Here is a 19916-nt window from a genome sequence, read left to right as displayed (position 1 = left end):
CTAGGCTTCCTCATCTCCCTCACTGCATGGGCAAAATATTTTGGGAGGCCACACACTAAGGCCCGGGGCAGGGCTCCATCTGAACGTTTCCTTGAGTATGAGGAAGTACTCTCTGCTCTCATTCCAGTGCCTCTCATTCAGTGCTAGCACTCTGTGTGTGTGTGTGTGTGCATGCACTGCTGTCTTTGCTAGGCATCAGCAACTTCTTATTTTGCCACACACACAACTGGCCCTTCTCCATTCTCCTCCTGTAGCAGTTACCCTGTTCTGCCTTCCATCCTCCTACCCTACACCCTGTAAGAAAGAACCAGAAACAGGCCCATCAGCTTATGGGACACACTTTGCCATTTCCGAGAGAATAGAAAATGCAGAAACCTGTATAACAGTATGTTCAAAAAAAGGGGGGGGTCATTAAAAGGCCTCACCTTTTCCTGACGTGCACCCTGTTTCAGCGTCCCTGACATGGACCCTGTAATTACAGGGACTATTCTCCAGAATGGGAACCAGCAGCTTTGGAATTTGAGAAAAATAGACTATCTTAGAGGAAGAGCAAAAGGCAGAGCATCACGTGACCTCAGCACTGGGTTCCTCAACCACAAAACAGAGACAGTAATACTCCAAAGCAGCCTGGTGAGATTTACCTATGGGGCTAACAATGCAAAGCACTCATAGAAGTGCCCTGTTCATGGATGGCCCCGTGCAGGAGAGTGATATTTATAGCTGCCCAACATGGTAAAGGAAGAAAAAAGTCAACACTGCATCTTACTTTTCTTTGTTTTTTTAAATTTTGATAGCGAGCTGGGGAGGGGCAGAGAGAGAGAGATTGAGAATCCCGAGCAGGTGCTGCACTGTCAGCACGGAGCCTGATGCGGGACTCAGACTTAAGAACTGTGAGCTCAAGAACCCAAATCGAGAGTCAGTTGCTTAATCTACTGAGCCACCCAGGCACCCACTGCATCTTGCTTTTATTTTATTTATTTATGTATTTATTTTTAAAAATTTTTTAATGTTTATTTATTTTTGAGAGAGATAGAGACAGAATGTGAGTGGGTTAGGGGCAGAGAGAGAGGGAGACACAGAAGCAGAAGCAGGCTCCAGGCTCTGAGCTGTCAGCACAGAGCCCGACGCAGGGCTTGAACTCACAAGCTGTGAGATCATGACCTGAGCCGAAGTCGGACGCTCAACCGACTGAGCCACCCAGGTGCCCCTGCATCTTGCTTTTAAAGCAGGGTGCCCTACAGTCAGGACCCTGTTTGGCTTGGACACGTCATCTGAGAGAGAAATCTGGCAGGATTATTTACTCAGAATTTAGACTTTGCCATAAAAATATTCAAAGAGCATAGTACCAAGGCAAAGAGGTTTTTAAAAGTTGGGTTTATCTGGAGAGAGTTCTCATCAGTAAGGATGGCCATACAAGCTGTACGGGGAGGTAGTGACTGCTGGTGGCAGGGGGCCCACATAGATGGAGGCCCCATTGGGGGACAGAGGAGGCTCCAGGTCATTAGAAAGCAAGCAGTGGGAGTATGGTGCACACAGAAGGTTCTTGGGTATTAATTCACCTCGGAGCTGTCTGCTGTGCACAGAAGGTAGATTAGATTTAGGGCAGCTGGGGAATAAGAGCATGAGAGGGAAGAATGTGGACAGAAAAGAGTCAGAGCACAATCTCATATAGCAAGCCTGGGAAATCATTGAGAGGCCGAAAAGATACTGAAAGATGACCCAAGGCCTAGGCAGAATGAAAATGTCTAATAATTCTCAGAGACAGAGTTGGGGAAAAGAGCTATTTTCTAATGCCAGCAAGAAATGTTGACTTGACCCACAATCCAGAAGAGTATTAGGGATCCAAATCATTGGTACTACTACTAATAAGGGTAAGGATGCAGTGGCCATACAATTAGAAAGAGAGAGAAATAGCCCAGACTCTGCCACCGACATGAAATCATTGTGAAAAGCATATTTTCATCACCTGACCAATCTCATATTTTACTGGTGATCTGGGGCCATGAAACTTAAAAAAGGAATCAGCTAAGCAATGGAAGGCCCCTCAGGCTGAGCTGAATTCTGGTTTGAGATTCATTTGCTACTCCCAAGAGAGAACTTCAGCATGAAGAGGAGACAAACCTGAGGTTCTCACAGGAGGATGTTGGTCCAGACATTTAAGAGTTGGAGAGATTAATTTAGAAAGAGTAGAAGAACAAGGAGAGGTGACCCGGTATTTGGATAAGCAGAATTTAATATAAGATGACAAGGCGGGGCCTCAGAGGGCTGGAGCACAAAGCCATTGCCCACAGAACTTTCTCCAATATTTTCTTCAATAGATCTTCCGATCTCTAGAAAGACAGAGCAGGGACACGAGTCCCTGAGTCTGTGTCATGGGCAACTGCAGACTATGGAAATGCAGGCCATCAGCACTGTGTGGATCCTAAACGTGCCAGAGTAGGTTTCAAATGAGATGCACAAATGCCTGGTCGATCCTGGTGTCTGTCAAACCTCTTCAGGCCCTATTCACTCATGGCCCTGGTGAGCACCTGTACAGCTTTCTTCTAGTCCACAGCCTATTTGACATTTTGAAAATTAATAAAGAGAAACTTCACTAAATGAGAGGTTCCCCAGAAAGGGGACCTCTCATGCCTAGCATTTCTTGGAGCCCATTGCACGCCACAGACTCAACAGGAAGAGACCTGCCTTCTAGTCCCAACAGGAAGAAGAGGATGCTTTACTACCAGCAGCAGGAGGAAGGAAGATGTTCTCCTCCCCGCCCTTCCCCATCCCCTGTCTCCCCTGCAACAGCCCAGCCAATGGGAGACAGTCCCAACTCAGCCAATGAAAAGTCACTATACTTTTAACTCCTAGTTTACTTCAATGGACTTTTTGTTTATAAAAACCCTTCCCAGCACCCACCCCACCTTTCCTCTATATAAGAATATTCCTCTGCTTTGTTCTCCAGACTTGCCTATGATTTCGCCACAGCATCCTTGTCCTGGATTGCAATTCTCTGCTATTCCCAAATAAACCCATTTCACTGATAAAAATAACTGTTTCTCTCCTTCCTTACTCCCTTCCTTTCTTTTCTTTCTTAGTTTATGTATTTATTTTGAGACACACAGAGAGAGAGAGAGTACAAGCGAGGAGAGGGGCAGAGAGAGAGAGGAGAGATTCCCTAGCAGAGCCTGACGTGGGGCTCAAACCTACGAACCATGAGATCATGACCTGAGCTGAAAGTAAGAGTCAGACTCTTAACAGACTGGACCACCCAGGCACCCTGCACTTCAGGCTGCTTGAGAAAACTTGGTTAATCATGATAAATGGTTAGTCACTTAAGTGAAAAAATTAGGCCAGTATATAATATAAATTACATTGCTGAGTTTTGCAAGTTGAATATTCTATATGAAATATGCAATGGGCTCAATTGTGTTCCCTCAAAATTTGTATGTTGAAGTCCTAACCCCTAGTACCTCTGAGTGTAACTACATTTGGACATAAAATGATGTCATATGGGTGGGCCCTAATCCAATATGACTGACGTCTTTATAAGAAGAAAAGATTAGGGCACAGACACCCTCAGAGGAAAGACCACATGTGGACATAGTAAGAAGGCAGTCATCTGCAAGCCAATGAGAGGGGCCTCAGGACAAACCAACCCTGCTGGTCCATCTTGACCATGGACTTCTAAATCCAGAACTGTGCAAAAATAATTTTCTGTTATATAATTGATCCATTCTGTGATATTTTGTTATAGCAGCCCTGGCAAACTAATACATGATGTTTGCTGAAATGATTCAAGTCATTTCAAAAATACTAATGGGCACTTTCACCCTTGACATCAAGCCAGCTTAATTCACCAGGGGGAAAAACAGTTCAATAGACAGAATTTTGTTTCTATCACAAGGCACTGATGTGGTAATGGTAATGGTAATGATGTGGTAGTGAAAACAATAATTGCATACCAAACATAACAAGTGCAGCTCTTTAGTTATCTATTGCTACAAAACAGTATCCCAGAACTTAGTAGCTTAAAACAACTATAAATATTTCTTACTTCACACTTGCTGTGGCTTAGATAGGTGTTTCTGTCTCAGGATCTCTCATGAGGGTACACTATGAGGCCAGCATTACTTTGATTCCAAAACCAGACAAGAACCCACTAAAAAGGAGAAGTACAGACCAATTTTCCTGATGAACATGAATGCAAAAATTCTTAACAAGGTACTAACCAACTGGATCCAACAATACATTAAAAGAATTATTCACCACAATCAAGTGGGATTTATACCTGGGATGAAGAGCTGGTTCAATATCTACAAATCAATCAATCAATCAATGTGATACATCACATTGATAAAAGAAAGGACAAGAACTACATGTTCCTCTCAATAGATGCCAAAAAAGCATTTGACAAAACATAGCATCCTCTCTTGATAAAACCCTCAAGAAGGTAGGGATAGAAGGGTCATACCTCAAGATCATAAAAGCCATATACAAAAGACCCACTGCTAATATCATCCTGCATGGGGAAAAACTGAGAGCTTTCCCCATAATGTCAGGAGCACTACAGGGATGTCCACTCTCACCACTACTATTCAACATAGTATTGGAAGCCCTAGCCTCAGCAACCAGACAACACGAAGAAATAAAAGGCATCCAAATCAGCAAGGAGGAAGTTAAACTTTCACTTTTCACAGATGACATGATACTCTATATGGAAAATCCAAAAGATTACACCAAAAAAACCCTGCTAGAACTGACCCATGAATTCAGCAAATTTGCAGAATACAAAATCAGTGCACAGAAATCGGTTGCATTTCTATATAATGAAGCAGCAGAAAGAGAAATCAATGAATCGATCCGTTTTACAATTGCACCAAAAGCCATAAAATACCTAGGAATAAATCTAACTAAAGAGGTGAAAAATCTATATGCTAAAAACTATAGAAAGTTTATGAAAAAAAATGAACAAGGCACCAAAATATGGAAAAAGATTCCATGCTCCTGGATAGGAAGAACAAATATTGTTAAGATGTCAATACTACCCAAAGACATCTTCATATTCAATGAAATCCCTATCAAAATAACACCAGAATTCTTCACAGAGCTAGAACAAATAATCCTAAAATTTGTATGGAACCAGAAAAGACCCCGAATAGCCAAAGCAATCTGGGAAAAGAAAACCAAAGCAGGAGGCATCACAATCCCAGACTTCAAGCTGTATTACAAAGCTGTAATCATCAAGACAGTATGGTACTGGCACAAAAACAGACACTCAGATCAGTGGAACAGAATAGAGAACCCAGAAATAGACCCACAAATGTATAGCCAACTAATCTTTGACAAAGCAGGAAAGAATATCTGATGGAATAAAGACAGTCTCTTCAGCAAATATTGTTGGGAAAATTGGAAAGCAACATGAAGAAGAATGAACCTGGACCATTTTCTTATACCATACACAAAAAGAAACTCAAAATGGATGAAAGACCTAAATGTAAGACAGGAAGCCATCAAAGTCCTAGAAGAGAAAGCAGGCAAAAACCTCTTTGACTTTGGCCAGAGCAGCTCATTACTCAACATGTCTCTGGAAGCAAGGGAAGCAAAAGCAAAAATGAACTATTGGGACTTCAACAAGATAAAAAGCTTCTGCATAGCACAGGAAGAAATCAGCAAAATTAAAAGGCAACCAAAAGAATGGGAGGAGATATCTGCAAATGACATATCAGATAAAGGGTTAGTATCCAAAATCTATAAAGAACTTATCAAATTTAACACCCAAAATACAATCCAGTGAAGAAATGGGCAAAAGACAAGAGTAGACACTTCCAAAGAAGACATCCAGATGGATAACGGACACATGAAAAAAATGCTCAACATCCCTCATCATCAGGGAAATACAAATCAAAACCACAATGAGATACCACCTCACACCAGTCAGAAGGGCTAACATTAATAACTCAGGCAACAACAGATGTTGGTGAGGATGTGGAGAAAGAGGAACACTTTTGCATTGCTGGTGGGAATGCAAATTGGTGCAGCCACTCTGGAAAACAGTATGGAGGTTCCTCAAAGAAGTAAAAATAGAACTACGCTACAACGCAGCAATTGCACTACTAGGTATTTATCCAAAGGATACAGGTGTGCTGTTTTGAAGGGGCACATGCACCCTAATGTTTATAGCAGCACTCTCAACAATAGCCAAATTGTGGAAAGAGCTCAAATGTCCATTGATGGATGAATGGATAAAGAAGATGTGGTATGTAGGTACAATGGAGTATTACTTGGCAATCAAAAAGAATGAAGTCTTGCCATTGGCAGCAATGTGGATGGAACTAGAGGGTATTATGCTAAGCTAAATTAATCAGCCAGAGAAAGACAAATATATGACTTCAGTCATATGAGGGCTTTAAGATACAAAACAGATGAACATAAGGGAAGGGAAGCAAAAATAATATAAAAACAGGGAGGGGGACAAAACAGAAGAGACTCTTAAATATGGAGAACAAACTGAGGGTTGCTGGAGGGGTTGTGATTGGGGGATGGGCTAAATGGGCAAGGGGCATTAAGGAGGACACTTGTTGGGATGAGCCCTGGGGTTCTATGTAGGGAATGAATCACTGGATTCTATTCCTGAAATCATTATTGCACTATATGCTAACTAACTTGGAGATAAACTAAAAAGAAAAAAAGATAAAAGAAAAGAAAAGAAAAGGAAAGGAAAGGAAAGGAAAGGAAAGGAAAGGAGAGGAAAGGAAAGTGGTTCTTAAGGCACATTCATTACCCCTGAATATATTGTTATAAACATGCTTTTATACCACTAATATCCCCCCACATGTTTTATTTCTAAATTAACAAAAATGTGTACAAGATAAAATATTTATTCAAATGCTGACTGAAGTGCATTCTCAATCACCAAAGAAAGAGTCACATCTGATTTCAGGATTTTGGTGGTTCTTTTAACTTGGAGATTTCCTCCTTGGCATGATTCATCTGTTGGAGTTTTTGCCTTAATCCACCTGGTAAAGGTAGCATTTTCCTAAAGCCTGCTTCTCTGCCAATCTTGCAGTGCTAAGACTTTTAACTAATTCAACTTGCCCATTAGAGCACTTTGCTATGACAGGTTCTTGGGTTTTCTTCCTTGGGGGTGTCCATTAGAATTGGAGGCTCCCTCTATCTCCCCCTTTCTTGTGACTAAAGGAGCTGGATCTAACACATAATTTATCATCTATAAATGCCCTAGAAATTAACATCTCCCTGCTTTTTGGTAAGCAGGTGATACAAATCATCATTTATTAAATTTTTTAGCGTGTCTTGTTGGTGTGCATATTGATCCCTCTGTGCTCTACCCTTTCATTTAAGCTGGGAAAAACCATCCTTCTGTGATTTCTTCCTCCAGGGAAAAGGCATAATAAATGTGAGAGCAAAGGCAGCAGGAAGCCAAAGGCACTGCCACTGGTTACAAAAGCCAAGTCTCTTGAGATAAAGCTCTTCCAGGGAGAGGGGAAGAGGAAAAAGCTTGTAAGAACAACGGGAGATCCATGACCCAGGCTCTCCAGGGAGATGGAGAAAGACAGCAGAGACAGACTACCCTGATTAGTGCCCTTTTGAACAGGGGTGTCTCCCTGGGCCATGCCACAGAGACCACTTTCTACATAGCTTTGGTTCACAGGTAAGGAAGCCCTCCAGTCCTATGGACCTCATCTCCTGGGTACAAAGTTCATAGCTTTGTCTGAGACACCCAGCCCTGGTGGTGGATAATCAAACTGACCATATATCTCCTTCACTATCACGATCTTGGGTCCCAGAGACAACGTTGTGGTCAAAAAGCTGCCTCCTTGGATCATGAGCTGGGCTTCTTTGGCCATGAGGCTAGTTATGGAAGGAAAGGTGGGATCAGGCAGTTTCCTGAGCCCAGCATGCTGCCCAGAAGTATCCTCATGTTAGCTGGTGACAGGCAGTCCCTGTGGGGACAGGCTTTGATGAAATCAAAACCAGACATTCCTTTCCCCGAATCCAGGGAATCCCTGTGCCCAGGGCTCATTTTGTGGAGGCTTCTGGAGGTGTAGAGAACTGAAGAAATAACATATTCCCTCTTTCTGGCCCTCTCTCTCTTCCTTTATTGGCTACAGGCCTAAATTCCCTCTGATAAGTTGGTCTTCTGTCAAGCCAGTCTGCAGGAGGCATCTTGTTTTTCTCTATGGAAACCACATTGGATAAGTAGTCACTTCGCTCAGCAGACCCTCCTAGTGTGCGCAGAGCAGGTTAAACTTAAGGTCTCTGCTTATTCATAGCTTAACATTTTAAGGTCTTTCTGTATGTCAGGTGACTAGATTTCAGCCAATTCTGCTAAATGGCTACAGTTTGTTTTTCTTTCTCTTCTTAGCTACAGTAGGTGGCCTAGAACACAGATATTTCCCCTCACATCCGGGATGGTATAAAAATGGAACTCTCCGTGTCCTCAAGGTTCTGTCCTTCCCCATCTAGGAGACAAAGAAAAGGATGTGGGGCCAGAAAGAGTTGAGTGGGAGTCCCTACCAGCAGTGGCATCCATGAAATAGTCCAAAGGAGGAGCAGGTTGCTTCCTGGAAAATCAGGGAAGACAAGCATTTGTTTATGAGCAGGAGTCTTTTGGTTGCTGAGCTCTCACCTGTATACCCCCTACCTGTCCCTGAAGTGAGCCCTCTCCATTGGCTCCTGTTCTAGAGAGCGTGTTAGTTTGCTAAGGCTGCCATTACAAAATATTGCAGGCTGGGTGGCTTCAACAACAGAAAATTATCTTCTCATAGTTCTGGAGGTTAAAGTCCAAGATGAAGGTGTTAGCAGGTTCTGCTTCTCTTGAGGCTTCTTCCCTTGGTTTCCAGATGGCCACATTCTTTTCTTTAATTTTTTTTAACTTTTTTTAAATTTTTGACAGAGAGAAAGAGAGCATGCATGAGCGGGGGAGCGCAGAGAGAGAGGGAGACACAGAATCCGAAGCAGCTCCAGGTTCTGAGCTGTCAGCACAGAGAGGGACACGAGGCTCAAACTCACAAGCCTTGAGATCATGACCTGAGCTGAAGTCGGATGCTTAACTGACTGAACCACACAGGTGCCCCTATTGAAATTTACAAAATAATTTCCTAGAAGTATGAGGCTCAAGTGTTATTTTTTTCTAGAGTGAATTATCATTTTAACGATTAATAATATAGAATTGATGAAACAATGTAAGTATATTACACATTTTTACAAGTAATTTAAAAATTTTATTTATTTATTTAGAGAAAGACAGAGACAGCATGAGTAGGGGAGAGGGAGAGAGAGAGGGAGAAGAGAGAGAATCCCACACAAGCTCTGCGCTGTCAGCAGAGAGCCCGACACAGGGCTTGACGAATTCACAAAACTGTGAGATCATGACCTAAGAGTCAGATGCTTAACTGACTGAGCCATCCAGGTGCCTCTATAGGTAATTTTTAGATGTAATAAAATCTTATTGGAAAAGTAGTTCTTATTTCTACTGTAAAAAGAGAGAGAGAGAGAAAAATCTCAATATGATTTAGTTACAAGCACTTAAATTTTATTACAGTCTGTCTGCAAAAGGAAGAGTTTCAAGCGAGCCAAATCAAAGATTCTCTCTTGTTAGGAACATTCTGAAGGAAAATAGAATAGTTAGTCATCACCATCGTTAACACCAAACCTAAAAGGATAAGATTAAATGTCAGTTATTTCACTGGCAGTCATCTCAGGGGAAGGATGACTAATTTTCAAAAATAAAATTTGGCCCTATTAAGTTTATCAGGTAACTATCTAAGCACTTTGTCAGGAATGCTAACTCTTTCTTACAAGGAGGTTGCCAAGGACATCATGCAGGGGAGTGGGACAGTTTCTTTTACCCTGGACCAGGGTTTCTCAACCCAGGCACTATCACCATTTTAGGATGGATAATTCTTTGTCGAGAGGAGGTGGGGGGGGGGGCGGCATTCTGTGTATTGTAGGATGTTTGACAATATCCTTGATCTCTACCCACTAGATGCTAATAGTGAGAAATAAAATATATTGGCAATCAAAAAACATCTCCAGACATTGTCAAATGTCTGTTAGGGGTAAAATTGCCCCTTGCTGAGAATCACCACTTTAGAATGAGACAGGCTTTGGCATGGATTCTACTTTGAGTTTTTCTGGAGGGAAATGCTGAAAAATATATAATAAATAAGTCCATGAGAACAGAAATGGTTTTCTTATAGCAGCTTCACTTACTCCTTTGAATGTCTTCTGGGTTATTCGCCCCAAATCAAAAGGATTGTTATGTAGTCATTAGAGGTGGCATTCCTGTTCTTACCTCTCTTTCAAATTGCCCCGTTGTTTGGTGACTGTGGAGGATTTCATGCCCTGGGTCACACATGCTAAAATGAATCTGAAAAAGTGAAGGGAAATCCTTTCTCCTGTCAGGTGGAAGGGGGAAGAGGAACTCCCCAAACCACTGGCGTTTTCTCAGGTGGAGGGCACACGGCTGGTGAAGATTTATAAAGGAACTCCCTTAAATTTTAATCTAATTGTCCAGCAGTGAGATTGGGCAGGTGAGTTCCTAAAGGTTCCCTGCGCAATTCTAATGTGTAACAGGATGAAAACAATTGGCTTAGACCTCATAGATTAAATGGCTTACAAAAGTGATAACCTAAATTATCACTTTTAAAAGTGGGGGATGGGAGGTGGGATTTGGGCTGATTCTGAGACTGAGCTATTACTAAAATCACTAGAGAGATCTCTGTGGAGAGTCTGGGACCCTGTTATTCCACATCATCCCACCTTACGTTGTACCACTGACCACGTTAGGAACTAGTGAATTATAAAATTAATATGTCTTGGGGCACCTGGCTCGTTCAGTTGGTGGAGCATGTGACTCTTGATCTTAGGGTTATGTTCAAGCCCCACGTTGGGTGTAGAGATTACTTAAAAAGAAAATCTTTTTAAAAATCAAAATTAAATTAAATTAACGTGTCTCCAAACTTAAAGTGCCTAACTGACAATTCGCAGGCCAAATAACCACACAGATGTACTTTATTTGGCTTCTGAAAGGGCGGGCCTACGCCAGCCGACTCCATCTTATTCTGTGTCCTTCACCTTGACCACACCTCCTCCCCTTGAGTAACCCCCCCTCACCTGCCTAACAGGACTCAGACCCTTCCCCAGGACCCTTCCCCAGCCAATCGGCTGAGGCCATAGCCATTACCTCACCAACTGCCCCCCAGGCCCCAATAAAACCTTTGTCCTTTTGAACCTCGCTCTCTTTCCCTGGTATCTCACCGCTGCGTCGGTGCAGGTAGGGGATTGAGCTCGAGCTAGCTCGAATAAAGGCTCTTTGCTTTTGCATCGGACTCAGCTCCCTAGTGGTCTTTGGGGATCACGAATTCTGGGCATAACAGCTTCATCACACTTTACAACTTTAAAAATGACTTTCCAACACTTTAAAAATAAGGAAACAATATAAAAACTTTACGTTTCAATGCTGTGCTTAGCAAATAATTTGGCAACTACCAGCATTGCCACCAGGCAGAAATCATATGAAACTGAGTGCCATCTAATCCTTTTGAATGGCTGAATCGATTTCTAAATCCATCCTTGTACATTTATTAAACAGATATTCTTTTTTTAAATTTTTTTTAACGTTTATTTATTTTTGAGACAGAGAGAGACAGAGCATGGGCGGGGGAGGGTCAGAGAGAGGGAGACACAGAATCTGAAACAGGCTCCAGGCTCCGAGCTGTCAGCACAGAGCCAGATGTGAGACTCGAACTCATCAGCTGTAAGATCATGACCAGAGCCGAAGTCGGGTGCTTAACCAACTGAGCCATCCAGGCACCCCCAAGAAAGATATTTTTAAAGTCATGTCAGGTTATGGCACTTTAGAACATTTTAATTAGCAAACTGGATTTCTGTTCTAATTCTGTGACTTGGATACACTGGAGGGAGTGGGAATACAAAGGTTTTTTGCCTGTCAGGGGGGCTTGAAGCCCTCCCTTTCCCCAAGAATCCATATGCAAAGAGGGCTGTGGGAAAGCCTGAGACTCTATTTAGAAGGTGCCGAGGAAAAGGCATGTGAAGGGGGGAGGGGAGAATGTGAGAGGTAGCCAGAGCAAACTGGTTTATGACCTTTGACCCTTGGAAACATTCAGAAAAGTGTTGGCTGATATGTAGCAAAAGCTTTTGGGATTAAAGTGTGGCCCCCTGGGAATCCCCCTGGGAGCGGAGTCTTCCAGTTCAGACTACCCTGCCGATTGGGGAGTGAAACCAGCCCACTTTGCTACCTGGGGACACAGGAAGAGAAGGCTTTTGTTCTCTTTGGCTGGAAAACTGTGACCTGTGAGGACGTCCCAGCACTTGGAAGAATACGTGTGCCCTTTTAGTTGCCTTAACCTCAGCTTGAGCTTTGTTGGAATAGCTCAATGGACCCCCTCCCCTTGACCCTGCTGATCCCCAATAGCTCAAGACCCAGCTAAACTGGAGATAAGGTGGTGGGGTTCTGGACAGCAGAGAGAGGACGGGCATTTCCACCACAGGCCCCCAACCAGGCCTGCAGCCCCTGGGTCTGGCCCTGAAGCCCCACCCACATTCTTTCCTTGGTGGGGCAGATTTGAAAGGAAAGTTTTGGCAATCACTCAGGACAACAGCTGAAAATCCAACCAGGGTAAACTTGTTGGGAAAACTGATAGAAGCCCCATCTGGATATTATAAATAGGATTATAATGGTCTTATAAAGGGGGTGGGATCTTCTGGTCAGACCTCACTTCAAAAGCCATTTAGACAGCAAGGTAAGCACTCGACTGACACAGGACATGGTGCAGCTGAACTGGAGAGAAATTTCTCTGGACTCAAAAACAAGGACGCTGCAGCTTCTCCCTCCCTTGCTGCCCAGGGTGGGAAATATTGAGGCCCACTGAATCATCTGAAACACTCCAGGGGTTGATGGGCTGATAAGTTTGATATCTTCCATTTTGCTTCTCTTAAACCATGGGTGGACAAAATTTTCTGAAAAAAAAAAGTAAATATTTTAGGTATTAGGCGACTCGCATTTTCTTTTGCAGGGCTTGACTCTGCCATAGTATCGTCAAAGCAGCCACCAACAATAGCCTTAAACCAGTGATCACTGATGTGTCCCAATAAAACTTTATTTGTAAAGAAACTCATCGATAGTAATACCATAATAGTAGGAGACTTCAACACCCCACTCACAGCAATGGACAGATCATCTAATCAAAAAATCAACAAGGAAATAATGACTTTGAATGACACACTGGACCAGATGGACTTAACAGATATATTCAGAACATTTCATCCTAAAGCAGAAGAATATATATTCTTCTCCAGTACACATGGAACGTTCTCCAGAATAGACCATATACTGGGACACAAATCAGCCCTAAGTAAGTACAAAAAGATCAAGATCATACCATGCATATTTTCAGACCACAACGCTATGAAACTCGAAATCAACCACAAGAAAAAAATTGGGAAGGTAACAAATACTTGGAGACTGAAGAACATCCTACTAAAGAATGAATGGGCTAACCAAGAAGTTAAAGAGGAAATTAAAAAGCATATGGAAGTCAATGAAAATGATAACACCACAACCCAAAACCTCTGGGATGCAGCAAAGTTGGTTATAAGAGGAAAGTATATAGCAATCCAGGCCTTCCTAAAGAAGGAAGAAAGATCTCAGATACACAACCTAACCTTATGCCTTAAGGAACTGGAAAAAGAATAGCAAATAAAACCCAAAACCAGCAGAAGACAGGAAATAACAAAGATTAGAGCAGGAATTAATGCTATCGAACCAAAAAAAAAACAAAACAAAACAAAACAAAACAAAACAAAACAAAAAAACCCAAAAACAGTAGAACACATCAATGAAACCAGAAGCTGGTTCTTTGAAAGAATTCACAAAATTGATAAACCACTAGCCAGTTTGATCAAAAAGAAAAAGGAAAGGACCCAAACAAGAAAAATCAAGAATGAAAGAGGAGAGATCACAACCAACACCGCAGAAATAAAAACAATAATAAGAGAATATTATGAGCAATTATATGCCAATAAAATGGGTAATCTAGAAGAAATGGACAACTTCCTAGAAACATATACACTACCAAAACTGAAACAGGAAGAAATAGAAAAGTTGAACAGACCCATAACCAGTAAGGAAATCAAATTAGTAATCAAAAATCTGCCAAAAAATAAGAGTCCAAGGCCAGATGGCTTTCCAGGGGAATTCTACCAAACATTTAAGGAAGAGTTAACACCTATTCTCTTGAAACTGTTCCAAAACATAGAAATGGAAGGAAAACTTGCAAACTCTATGAAGCCAGCATTACCTTGATTCCAAAACCAGACAGAGACCCCACTAAAAAGGAGAACTATAGACCAATTTCCCTGATGAACATGGATGCAAAAATCCTCAACAAGATATTAGCCAACTGGATCCAACAATACATTAAAAAATTTATTCACCAGGACCAAGCGGGATTTATACCTGGGATGCAGGGCTGGTTCAATATCCGCAAAAAAATTAACTCATCACATCAATAAAAAGAAGGACAAGAACCATATGATCCTCTCAATAGATGCAGAGAAAGCATTTGACAAATTACAGCATCCTTTCTGGATAAAAACCCTCAAGAAAGTAGGGATAGAAGGATCGTACCTCAAGATCATAAAAGCCATATAAGAACAACCCAATGTTGAGGCATCCAGTGGCTCAGTCGGTTGAGCATCTGACTTTGGCTCAGGTCATGACCTCACAGTTTGTGGGTTCGAGCCCCGCATAGGGCTCTGTGCTGACCACTTGCTCAGAGCCTGGAGCCTGATTCAGATTCTGTCTCCTGTCTCCTTCTCTCTCTGTCCCTCCCCCACTCACGCTTTGTCTCACTCTGTTTCTCAAAAATAAATAAACGTAAAAAAATTTTTTTTTTAATTAAAACAAAAAAAAGAACAACCCGATGCTAATATCATCCTCAGTGGGGAAAAACTGAGAGCTTTCCCCCTGAGGTCAGGAACAAGACAGGGATGTCCACTCTTGCCACTGTTACTCGACATAGTATTGGAAGTCTTAGCCTCAGCAATCAGACAACACAAAGAAACAAAAGGCATCCAAATCGCCCAGGAAGAGGTCAAATTTCACTCTTTGCAAAGGACATGATACTCTATATGGAAAACCCAAAAGATTCCACCAAAAAACTGCTAAAACTGATTCATGAATTCAGCAAAGTTGCAGGATATAAAATCAATGCATAGAAATCGCTTGCATTCCTATACACCAACAATGAAGCAACAAAAAGAGAAATCAAGGAATCGATCCCATTTACAGTTGCACCAAAAACCATAAAATACGTACAGATAAATCTAACCAAAGAGGTGAAAAATCTATACACTGAAAACTATAGAAAGTTTATGAAAGAAATTGAAGAAGACACAAAAAAATGGAAAAAGATTCCACGCTCCTGGATAGGAAGAACAAATATTGTTAAAATGTCAATACTACCCAAAGCAATCTACATATTCAATGCAATCCCTATCAAAGTAACACCAGAATTCTTCACAGAGCTAGAACAAATAATCCTAAAATTTGTATGGAAGTAGAAAAGACCCCGAATAGCCAAAGCAATCTGGGAAAAGAAAACCAAAGCAGGAGGCATCACAATCCCAGACTTCAAGCTACACTACAAAGCTGTAATCATCAAGACAGTATGGTACTGGCACAAGAACAGACACTCAGATCAATGGAACAGAAGAGAGAACCCAGAAATGGACCCACAAATGTATGGCCAACTAATCTTTGACAAAGCAGGAAAGAATATCCAATGGAATAAAGACAGTCTCTTCAGCAAGTGGTGCTGGGAAAACTGGACAGCAACATGCAGAAGAATGAACCTGGACCACTTTCTTACAGCATACACAAAAATAAACTCAAAATGGATGAAAGACCTAAATGTAAGACAGGAAGCCATCAAAGTCCTAGAGGAGAAAGCAGGCAAAAACCTCTTTGATCTTGGCCGCAGCAACTTCTTACTCAACACGTCTCCAGAGGCAAGGGAAACAAAGCAAAACTGAACTATTGGGACCTCATCAAAATAAAAAGCTTCTGCACAGCAAAGGAAACAATCAGCAAAACTAAAAGGCAACAGAATGGGAAAAGATATTTGCAAATGACATATCAGATAAAGGGTTAGTATACAAAATCTATAAAGAACTTACCAAACTCAACACCCAAAAAACAAATAATCTAGTGAAGGAATGGGCAAAAGACATGAATAGACGCTTCTCCAAAAAAGACATCCAGATGGCCAACCGACACGTGAAAAAATGCTGCACATCACTCATCATCAGGGAAAAACAAATCAAAACCACAATGAGATACCACCTCACACTTGTCAGAATGGCTAACATTAACAACTCAGGCAACAACAGATGTTGGCGAGGATGCAGAGAAAGAGGATCTCTTTTGCATTGTTGGTGGGAATGCAAGCTGGTGCAGCCACTCTGGAAAACAGTATGGAGGTTCCTCAAAAAAGTAAAATTAGAACTACACTACGACCCAGCAAGTACACTACTAGGCATTGATCCAAGGGATACAGGTGTGCTGTCTTGAAGGGACACATGCACCCTAATGTTTATAGCAGCACTATCAACAATAGCCAAAGTATGGAAAGAGCCCAAATGTCCCTCAATGGATGAATGGATAAAGAAGATGTGGTATACATATACAATGGAGTATTACTTGGCAATCAAAAAGAATGAAATCTTGCCATTTTCAACCACATGGATGGAACTGGAGGGTATTATGCTAAGTGAAATTAGTCAGTCAGAGAAAGACAAAAATCATATGACTTCACTCATAGGAGGACTTTAAGAGACAAAACAGATGAACATAAGGGAAGGGAAGCAAAAATAATATAAAAACAGGGAGGGGGACAAAACAGAAGAGACTCTTAAATTTGGAGAACAATCAGAAGGTTACTGGAGGGGTTGTGAGAGGGGGGATGGGCTAAATGGGGAAGGGGCACTAAGGAATCTACTCCTGAAATCATCGTTGCACTGTATGCTAATTTGTATGTAAATTTTAAAAAATAAAAAAATAAATAAATAAACCACTTTATTTGTGGACACTGAAATTTAAATGCCAGGATTTTCACATGTCACAAAATATTCTTTTGGGTTTTTCCAACCCGAATTTAAAAAAAATGTAATATATACATAATAACCATTATTAGTCATTATTAGTATTAGTAGTATTAACATAAACACTAAGAACATGCGGTTGTACTTAGCTGGTAATTTACAAAAAGAATGCACTAGAAGTTGAAGGGGCCTCTTCAAGCAAAAAACAGTGATGAAATGGCAAATCTTTTCTTGCTGTGTGAGGAAAACCAAGTGCCAGAGCCAGCAGAGCAGAACGGGAGAATCCAAACACAGGAATCGGGAAAATGAACATGCTGAGCTGATGATCTCAGTAGGAGCGGAACATGGAAATGAAGATGCAGAAATTCTCTTCATCAGAGTGGTGTCAAATTCAAAACCAGTCATTCCAAACATTTTGAAGAGAGTGACTCCGGAATGATACTCAGAACAAAGGAAGGCCACTTGAGTCAAGATCCTGCTCATGCATTGCAGCCTGCAAACCATGTGACCCATGCAACACTCAAGTGGCCACCTCAATCTGAACGGAGGGCAACAGATAGTTCTATCATTTAAAAGAAATGTTTTCAATGTTTATTTTTGAGAGAGAGAGCAGGGGAGGGACAGAGAGGGGGGCACAGAGGATCAAAAGTGGGCTCTTTGTTGACAGCAGAGTGCAGAGTGCCCTAAGCAGGGCTCAAACTCAGGAACCCTGAGATCGTGACCTGAACCAAAATCAAGAGTCAGATGCTTAACCAAGTGAGCCACTCAGGTGCCCCAGATAGTCTTATTATTTGGAGACTTCATCTGAACCAGATTGTAAAAGGAACTCATCACAAGTCATGTCTTACAGTCCCTCAGATTTTCTGTCTTCATATCTCAGTGTCTACTTGGAGCTATACTTTCTGTAGGAGGCAAGGTGAAAGTCCTTGAAGTTCAAAGCAACTTCCTGCTTCCAATGTAAACAGTGGAAATTCCAAAAGACCTAAATTCAGTGATGGAATCCCAGGAGGACATTCCTCAGCTGTGGCCCCTTTAGATTTCTCTCCTACAGTGAACACAACCTCAAAATCTGTCCCATTCTCATCAAGCCATGTTTAGAAGGAACATTATTTTCTTGGGCTTATGCAAATGACAGGGCTCATTTCAATCTATGGACCTAGACACAAAAAATAGCTTGGAAAGTCTGGAAAAAAACAGACTTTTTAAGTCCAACAAGTCAAAACCAGACTATTGATCCCAAGAAGGAAAATCTGATTATGTTATTTTGTGACTTTAACTATGGGCCCCATAAAGGAGACAGGCAGCCAGAACAGAAGACTCACAGAACCTTTAAATGCCTCAGCTGCTTGAAAGTTCTAAAGAATGTCAAGTTTATGAGCTATTTGAGGAACAATTTGGAACTTGAGAAGCAGAGGGGTGACAGCTGGGAAATCCACACCACCTGCTAGCACCGTCACCCGCAATTTCTCACTCCTTCCAGCTGCAATGTCACATTGAAAGTATACACACAATCCAGGAGCCCTCCACTTTCTGTAAAATTTGTGAATTGTCATTCAAAACAGATCAGATTCTTTTACAGCACAAGGAGGACAATCATAAGCCTGGCGAAATGCCCTGTGTATGCCAGGTTTGCAATTACAGATCATCAGCCTTTGCCGATGTGGGAACATTTCAGAAAGTGCCATGGAAACACTAAGAATTTGCTTTGTCCACTCTGTCCCAACATTTTCAGAGCTGTCATACTTCATGTGAATCATTGTTGAAGGCATTGGAACAAGAATCTTTTCAGTGTTCCAAACGCTGGCTTCGGTTTTTGACTTCAAAGGAGAAAACAGCATCAATTCAAGAATCATCAGAAGCTTTTCTCTTCATCAGAAGAGAAGGTTTGCCTCCTGAAACAGAGGTTATGATTCAAACTCAAGTTCAAACAGGATCAAGAAGTGCAGTGTCCATTATTGTGAGCAACACTAACCCCTGGCTGTCACCCATAAAATCTAAAAAGAGGATTGACACGAACTCTAGGTATTCCAGACGTTACCACAGATAGCGTTATAGCTAAAATTATGTTCTACCCACCTCCAAGAATTCTGAAAGGCAGAATTGAGGCGAGGCCATCTGTATATCATGGCTGTGGATGATGGTGATCAGCAATAGTCAGGTTTTACAGTGACAATTCTTTAGCTCTGTACTGTCAAGAAGCTCAGAAGGCTTCTTTATGCTCCTTCCCAGTAAACCTCTCCCTGCAAAGTAAACATTATTCTGATCTCTAACACCATAGAGTCTTTTTTTAAGCTTTGAGTAAATGGGGTCACAGTATTTTTGTCTTTGTCTTCCTTTAAGTAAGTGGGACGCATTCTTGCTGTATGCAGCCATAGCACATTCTTTTTCATTGCTGGGTAGAATCCCATTGAATGAATATGGTAGAGTTTTACGCATCCATTTTATTCCCGATGAACTTTGAGGCTGATTGTTTTGCTATTTGGAATAAAACTGCTATGAGCTTGTTCATGTTTCTTGGTAGGCTTATGTAGTCATTTGTCTGGAATGTACGTATACTTATGAGAAGTGCCGGAACTACTTTGATTTAGCTTTTAAGTGCAGATTCTGCCAAATACTGTTTCAAGAGTGATTGAAATAATTTATATTTCCACCAACAATATTGAGAATTCTACAGATACAGTACTTAGTACTGTCAATCCTTTCCATTAGTGCCATTCTCTTGGAGTTGTAATGGTACCACATTATTGTTTTTATCTACATCTCCCTAATGAGTAATGATCTGGAGA

The 19916-nt window shown here is 41.5% G+C and overlaps 1 pseudogene; it reads left to right on the top strand.

Annotated features, from left to right (window-relative positions):
• The first annotated feature begins 2511 nt into the window (after positions 1–2511).
• LOC121010108 (zinc finger protein 280A-like) lies at positions 2512–19177 on the top strand (annotated as a pseudogene).
• Positions 19178–19916: the final 739 nt, after the last annotated feature.

Source organism: Herpailurus yagouaroundi, unplaced genomic scaffold (genome assembly GCF_014898765.1).
Source record: "Herpailurus yagouaroundi ecotype Mexico unplaced genomic scaffold, PumYag 191, whole genome shotgun sequence".
In the NCBI taxonomy this organism is placed as follows: domain Eukaryota; kingdom Metazoa; phylum Chordata; class Mammalia; order Carnivora; family Felidae; genus Herpailurus; species Herpailurus yagouaroundi.
This window is presented reverse-complemented; position numbering and strand designations above follow the sequence as displayed.